Source organism: Euleptes europaea, chromosome 1 (genome assembly GCF_029931775.1).
Source record: "Euleptes europaea isolate rEulEur1 chromosome 1, rEulEur1.hap1, whole genome shotgun sequence".
Taxonomy (NCBI): domain Eukaryota; kingdom Metazoa; phylum Chordata; class Lepidosauria; order Squamata; family Sphaerodactylidae; genus Euleptes; species Euleptes europaea.
This window is the reverse complement of record NC_079312.1, coordinates 183,315,216-183,322,274: the sequence shown is the minus strand read 5'-3', so window position 1 is coordinate 183,322,274 and position 7,059 is coordinate 183,315,216. Positions and strand designations below refer to the sequence as shown.

The following is a 7,059-nucleotide window of genomic DNA, read 5'->3' as shown; positions in this document are numbered from 1 at the left end:
TCAGTCAGTGCTTCCAGGAGCAGCAGGGACTCTCAGACACAGGGTAATGCTGCGGGGCCGTATTTAGATACCGACAGATGTTGCCCCTATCAGTACTGCCATTCTACATAAGGTGGATTTCCCAGTTTTGCCCTGAATGTTATAAGGTGCCTCTCACCTCGCTCCCCAGTAGGGTTGCCAATCTCCAGGTACTAGCCAGAGGTATGGCACGTCTGCGCTACATAAATAGTAGCAACCAAAATTAAGCCCTTCTATGCTTAATTTTGGTTGCAACCTCCAGGTGGTGGCTGGAGATCCCTTGCTAATACAACTGACCTCCAGGCGATAGAGATCAGTTCCCCTGGAGAAAACGGCCACTTTGGCAATTGGACTCTATGGCATTGAAGTCCCTCCCCTCCCCAATTCCCGCCCTCCTCAGGCTCCACCCCAAAAACCTCCCGCCGGTGGCAAAGAGGGACCTGGCAACCCTACTCCTCAGGGATCTAACAGCCGGTCCCTGGCTGTTCCTCCCTATCCACCCCCCCAAGTACTATAGAGGTGTCATAATACTGGACTCCCTTAAAACACCACGTCTGCAGAAGCCCTCCCAATGCTTAAGCGAACATGCTACAGAAATACTACAAGGGGGTTCTCCATATCGCTGGGAAGGAGGGCAGGGCAGTAGAGAGTTGTGGGGAGGGGGGTGAGAAGAAAGGGTCTACAAAAGGCCAGGTGAATGGGGCGGGGTGGGAGGGCACGTATTCTTCCCCAGGGGCCAGCCAAATCCCGCGCTCCATCTCTGTGGTGTTCCTACAGCTGCAGGGAACAAACTGCAAAGGCATAAAAATGCTTCAACCCCCAGTCCATTTTGCATTGCTGGTCATGGATTTTTTGGCTGCAAAAGAAAGTCAAGGGGGAGGTGGGAGGGGTGGACCTCCCCCCCCTCTCCGTCCTGACCACCGGGGTCAGCAGACCCTTCTCCTTGTGCTTTCTCCGGCGGTGTCTCCCCTTGCCAAGCCCTCCAGCACAACTGGCGCTGCTGCCCTTCCCTGCTGCTTCGGCCTCTTCTCCTCCTCCCTCCGCATCTCCAGCCAAGGGCTGGCCGGGAGCCAGCGGGGGGGGGGGCAGAGCCGCCCCCAGGATGTCTGCACCCAAAGAGCAGAGGCAGGAGGCCCCGCGCCTGCAGCTAAGGCGATGCCTCCATTACCAAATGAACAAAACCCCAAACAGAAAACGCTCCGACTCATTTAAAGAAACAAAAAGGATGGAACTAATAAACGGGGGCGGGGGGGGGGAGGCATCTGTTTCCCCTTCATTCTTCCTCCCCACCACCATGCTTGGGTTGTCAGGTCCCTCTTTGCCACCGGTGGGAGGTGTTTGGGGAGGAGCATGATTAAGGTGGGGTTTGGGGAGGGGAGGGGCTTCAGTGCCATAGACTCCAATGGCCAAAGCGGCCGTTTTCTCCAGGTGAACTGATCTCTATCGGCTGGAGGTCAGTTGTCATAGCAGGAGATCTCCAGCTAGTACTTGGGGGTTGGCAACCCTATCCCTGGGATGACCCAGGGGAAAGGAGCCAGGGGCGAGCCCTGGCGCCCACGAGAACTCTTTGCCGCTCTAAGCAAGAGAACAAAGTGCGGGGGGAGGGATATTCCTCGGCATGACTGAAAAGCCCCCCCCCCCCCGTCCGCAGTCCGAGGATGAGCGGACAGGCTGCATAAAACTTAACCCTGCAGCCCCCCCTACGCGGAAGGGCTCAGAAGTAACCTCACTGTATTCACTGGGGCAGGAGGGGGAAATGGCCCTGCAAAACTGCCCCAGCCCAGCCTGCCTCCCCGAGCGCCTGCCCAGGCGGCCCCATGCTGTTTGGGACAAGGCCAGTTACATACATCCCCCCCCCCCACCATCATATTGATCGAGGTCAGCCACAGCTTAACTTCAGTAACACGGTATAGGTCCTGGTGCTGTGGTGGCAGCTGCTGCCAAAGAAACATTTTTTAAAAAAATCTGCACAGCCCATCAAATCTCCAGTAGTCCATCAGACTCCCTGGTGAGCCAAAACCCTACCTGGCCCCGCCCACTTCCTAAAAACACTTGGCAGGTGCAAGAAAAGGAGCCAGCGGGCGCTATGGTGCCCATGGGCATGATAACACGCTTGTGCATCTTTCCCTAAAACCTCAGAGTAAAGCAGGCTTAGGAAACAGTCTATGGAGAACGGGGAAAACCTGGAAGGAGTGAGATTAGCCTGTGACACCACGTGGATTCTCCCCAACCCCACCCCAACCCCAAAAAGGACCTAGTTTGAGAGCAAAGGCAGTGAAAAACCTCCGTGTGGAAGCGGCCCCAAACAAGCACGAGATCTTTCCAGCAGTCCAGCCAGGCAGCTCCTAGCAAAATCCCACGTGGTCCCAGTCATGCGCTCTGTGTGAGCATGCTGTGTGCTGCGTGCGCTTCTGGCCCTTGGAAGCCTGAGACAGGCAGGGGAGTGAATCTGAGTCATGATTATAGAGCTCAGGCTTCCAAACCACGTTACCAAGGACCCAACGGGCATCTGATTCCTCGCTGTGAGTCTTGGTCTGAGATGTCAGCTCCTTTGGGCATGACAGGAATCCCACTTTGGGCGCGGAGGAGGAGGAGGATGCCTCCAAGTAAGGCTCCATCTACACATTGCAAAGTCCTCGGGGTTGTAGGGGAACAACACGAGGACATGATCACACGTGTCGTGGCAGTTCTGCGTCTCTCAAGAGGCTCACCGGCTCTTTTCTGTTTTGTGACCACCACCGCATGAGAGAGCCAGTGTGGTGTAGTGGTTAAGAGCGGTGGTTTGGGGCGGTGCAGTCTGATCTGGAGAACCGGGTTGGATTCCCCACTTCTCCACATGAGCGGCGGAGGCTAATCTGGTGAACCGGGTTGGTTTCACCACTCCTCCACGTGAAGCCAGCAGGGTGACCTTGGGTTGGTCACAGCTCTCTCAGCCCCACCTACCTCACAGAGTGTCTGTTGTGGGGAGGGGAAGGGAAGGTGATTTTAAGCCAGTTTGATTCTTCCTGGTATCCTGCTTATGGCTTTTATCTCCATTACCCTGTTATGGGGATGGGAAGCGAAACTCTTCAGAGAACCAATTTTGCAAAAAATAAAAAAAATTACGGGGGGGGGGAGGCGGGGCGGGGGAGGGGAGCTAGACAAACAGGCACCTCCCAGACCACAGCTGAGCAGGCAGCTTCTGCTCCAAACTCCAACCCACAGGCCATTAACAGGGATGGACAAAAGCAACTGCCAGGAAGGGTGGGTGGACATCCTGACCCCAGGGGTTTCCTGCTCTGCTAGAAAGTCTAATTCACACACAACAAGCATCCGATGGAAAAGGAAAACAAAGTCTTCAAAAATAGCAGCATAGGATTGGAAGGGCGGAAGTCCTCTGCTTTTGAGGCACAAAAACTCACACCGTGAGGGGCAGGAGCTACCCTGTCCTCTCCTGGCCACTCTGGAGGACTGAAGCGAAGACCCAGCATCCAGATCCCCACGGACTCAACAGGCAGGTGAGATGAGGATTTTCCTGCAAGCACGAAGCCCCTGGGCTGCCTGCCTGCCTGGGGGCTGGGAGGGGGAGGCAAACCCTGAGTTTGAGCTATGAGTCAGCAGCATGGGGGGGGGGACACACCTGTGAAGCCCCAGCAGCCCCCTGGCAACCAGCAGGGAGGCAGCCCTGAACCAGAGGCAGGGTAGAAGCAGCTGTGTCGTGTGACGAAGAATAAGAGACTCTCCCTTCTCCCAAGATGAGCACAGCATTGAAAGGCAGGTTTGTCCAGTTTTGAAAAGACAGCGACACATCTTTCTCCCCCCCCACCCCACCCCCAGTGTCGAGGGTGGCATTCGATCAGTTCACCTTTCAGGGCTGGGCCCAGCCCACAGCTCCAGCCTGTGCCAGCGTCTCCTTCTCCGCCTCTGCTCGGAGCCACCCAGGCACAGTTCTGGAGGCCCGGGGCTTCCTCCCCTGCCCCCTCCCCAAAGGTTTGGGGCATTCCACGCTTGTGAGGTGATCCCCAAGGGCTTCCCACTTCCCTTCTTGTAGCTGCAAAACACCACCGCATAGAAGGTAACCCATTGCAAACTTGGACCGAGAGACCAAGCATCCCTTTGTGAACACATGAAGCTGCCTGATACTGAATCAAACCCTTGAGGGTCCATCAAAGTCAGTATTGTCTGCTCAGACCGGCAGCAGCTCTCCAGGGTCTCAGGCAGAAAAGGGTCTTTCACATCACCTACTTGCCTGGTCCCTTTAACTGGAGATGCCGGGGATTGAACCTGGGACTTTCTGCATGCCAAGCAGAGGCTCTACCACTGAGCCACGGACCTATGGCCAAACTGCAAACTGGCTGCTTCTTAGACTTCTTTGGGAAATCTTGGTCCAAAAAGGGAGGACCCATTTTCAGAAAGTAGGGGGACCTGCCTTAGAACTACTAAGCACACAAACTGTGCGTCGTCGCACACTCACAATCCCCAAGGCTGCCCTGTCACAGGGAATGCTGAGTAATCCAAGAAATGCATCCCAGCATTCATCAACCTTGGATGAAATCCTGGGACACTTCTTCCTTCACACTCCTAGCAATTCCGCCTCCCCAAAGAGGCCACCTGGCTTACTTGGGTGGTTGGCCCGGAGTCCCAGGTCAGATTTCTTTGAGGGGAGCGGCAGATCCTTCCCCTCCTGGAGGGAAGGAGGGGAAGAAGAACGGAGGCTGAAAGAAGAGGACAGTGATGGGGAAGGGAGAGAACACATGAAGCTGCCATCTACTGAGTCAGACCCTCCTGGGTCCATCAAAGTCAGTAGTGTCTACTCAGAACGGCAGCGTCTCCAGGGTCTCAGGCGGAGGTCTTTCACATCACTTGCCTGGTCCCTTTAACTGGAGATGCTGGGGGATTGAACCTGGGCCTTTCTGCGTGCCAAGCAGATGCTCTACCACTGAGCCACAACTCCTCCCCTAAAGAAATGCTCTGCGTTGGCCGGGAATTGAACCCGGGTCAAATGCTTGGAAGGCAGCTATGCTAACCACTATACGACCAACGCTCCTTCTTCATTTATACCCTGAAGGGAACATACGGGCAGAACCAAGGGACTAACCAGGAGCTCTGGCACGAGAGGAGACGGGCAGAGGAGCTGGAGGAGGCTGCCACACGCGTGAGCGGAGCAGCACAGAGCCGCAGTCCCACGAGAGAGAGGGGCAGGCCCCACAGCAGCCCTTTCGCCCTATATGGAAGCGACTTTCTCCAAAAACAAACAAGCTTGCAAGATGCTACATGAGAACTTCCTCCTGCTGACAGAGAAAAGCTGGCAGAGAAGGGGAAGGAAAACAGAAAGGAATACCAGTTATGTGGGACAGAAGGGAATTCGGCAGCCGGCCCTTTCCCAGGGTAGGAAGTGGGCGGCGGGGTGGGGAGGGAGGAGGCTGCAGGGGGAGAAGAACGATTTCCAGACGGTGCCCCTGCTACCAAGCGGCCCCACTCCGCTGGTTTTTCCCAACAGATTAACTGTCTTAATATAACCGTGTTAGCTCAGGGGCTGTGAATCAGTGGTGGAGCCTCTGCTTGGCATGCAGAAGGTCCCAGGTTCAATCCTTGGTGTCTCCAGTTAAAGCAGTGGTTCCCAACCTTTTTTTGACCAGGGACCACTAGGACTTTTTTGCTCGGTGCAGGGACCCCAAGGTTCAAAATAAAAATTCAGAGAATTTGAAAATAAACTTTAATCATAAGTGTTATTAAACTTAGAATAATATTTGAATATTTTTTTATAATAGAGAACTTTTAATTGAAAATATTAATTTATTATGGGTTTATAACTTTGTTTCACGGACCTTAATTTAGTTCTCGCGGACCCCTAGGGGTCCATAGACCCCTGGTTGGGAACCAGTGAGTTAAAGGGACCAGGCAGGAAGGTGATGCAAAAGACCTTTCTCTGCCTGAGACCCTGGAGAGCTGCTGCCGGTCTGAGTAGACAATACTGACTTTGATGGACCAAGGGTCTGATTCAGTAGAAGGCAGCTTCATGTGTTCATGTGAACAAGGTGGTTGTTTCCATATTAGCTTTTCAAGAATGGACACAGAAATAAGCCAGATGATACATATATTTACTAGAAGGAAGCAAGCTCCTCACGTATTTATTTACTTCATTTACACCCCGTCTTTCTGTGCAGTGAGGACCCAAAGCAGCTCACATCATTCTCCTTTCCTTCGTTTCCCTCTCACAACCACCCAGTAAGGTAGGTCAGGGCTGAGAGTGTGCGACTGGCCCGAGGTCACCCAGCAAGCTTCCATGGCAGAGTAAGGAGTTGAACCTGGGTCTCCCAGATCCTAGTCCAACCATGACACCACTCAGGTTTAATTTCTGTTTTATATAAATTGCTTATTAACCTCTTCACTGACACAGTCAACAACCTACATACCTGCACGGCACCAAGATCTAGGCGAATGACTGGACCCTGAACAAGGGCCAGAAATGTGTAGGATTAACCCGACACTACACGGGAAAACACAAAGTTTTGTCTTAGTGGTACACCATCCCACTGCAGACCACACAAGATATAAGAAGCAACTGCTGATTGGCCTTCCCCATGTGCGGGTCTGAGTTACCATTCAAGGCAAGTCACAAAATTAAACAAATTGTGGGTGACAAACTCCCTGTTGATCCCAAACTCTTGCTTCTGAACTGTGGCAGGGAACAGAGTACTTTTTTGCCATCCAAAGAGCTTATCAGATTTCTACTAGGTGCCGGCAAACTTTGTGTGGCCCGATAGTGGAAGCATTTCTCCCTCCCTCAATCTAAACACTGGGAGATGCGGCTCTTGGGGTGGATCCCGCCCCTATCCCACCACTCCACGGAGCAAAGTTCATTTATTTATTTAAGTACTTATACCCCACCTTTTCTGTTAGCTCAAGTCTGAAGCCCTCCTACCATCTAAGGAGCCTTCCTCAAATGGAAGAGCCACGTACGTTGGAGGGAGGCCCTGCTCAGAGGACGGTTGGATCCACCGTAACATGTACAAAGTCACAGGCCCCAAGTAAGGCTTGCCGGGGTTTGCAAAATGGAAC

General features: G+C 53.5%; 1 non-coding gene across 1 annotated transcript; it reads right to left on the bottom strand.

Moving 5' to 3' along the window:
* Nucleotides 1-4,969: 4,969 nt before the first annotated feature.
* TRNAG-UCC (transfer RNA glycine (anticodon UCC)) lies at nt 4,970-5,041 on the bottom strand. Its single transcript has one exon. It is a non-coding gene; the product is annotated as a tRNA-Gly (tRNA).
* Between the last annotated feature and the right edge of the window lie 2,018 nt (nt 5,042-7,059).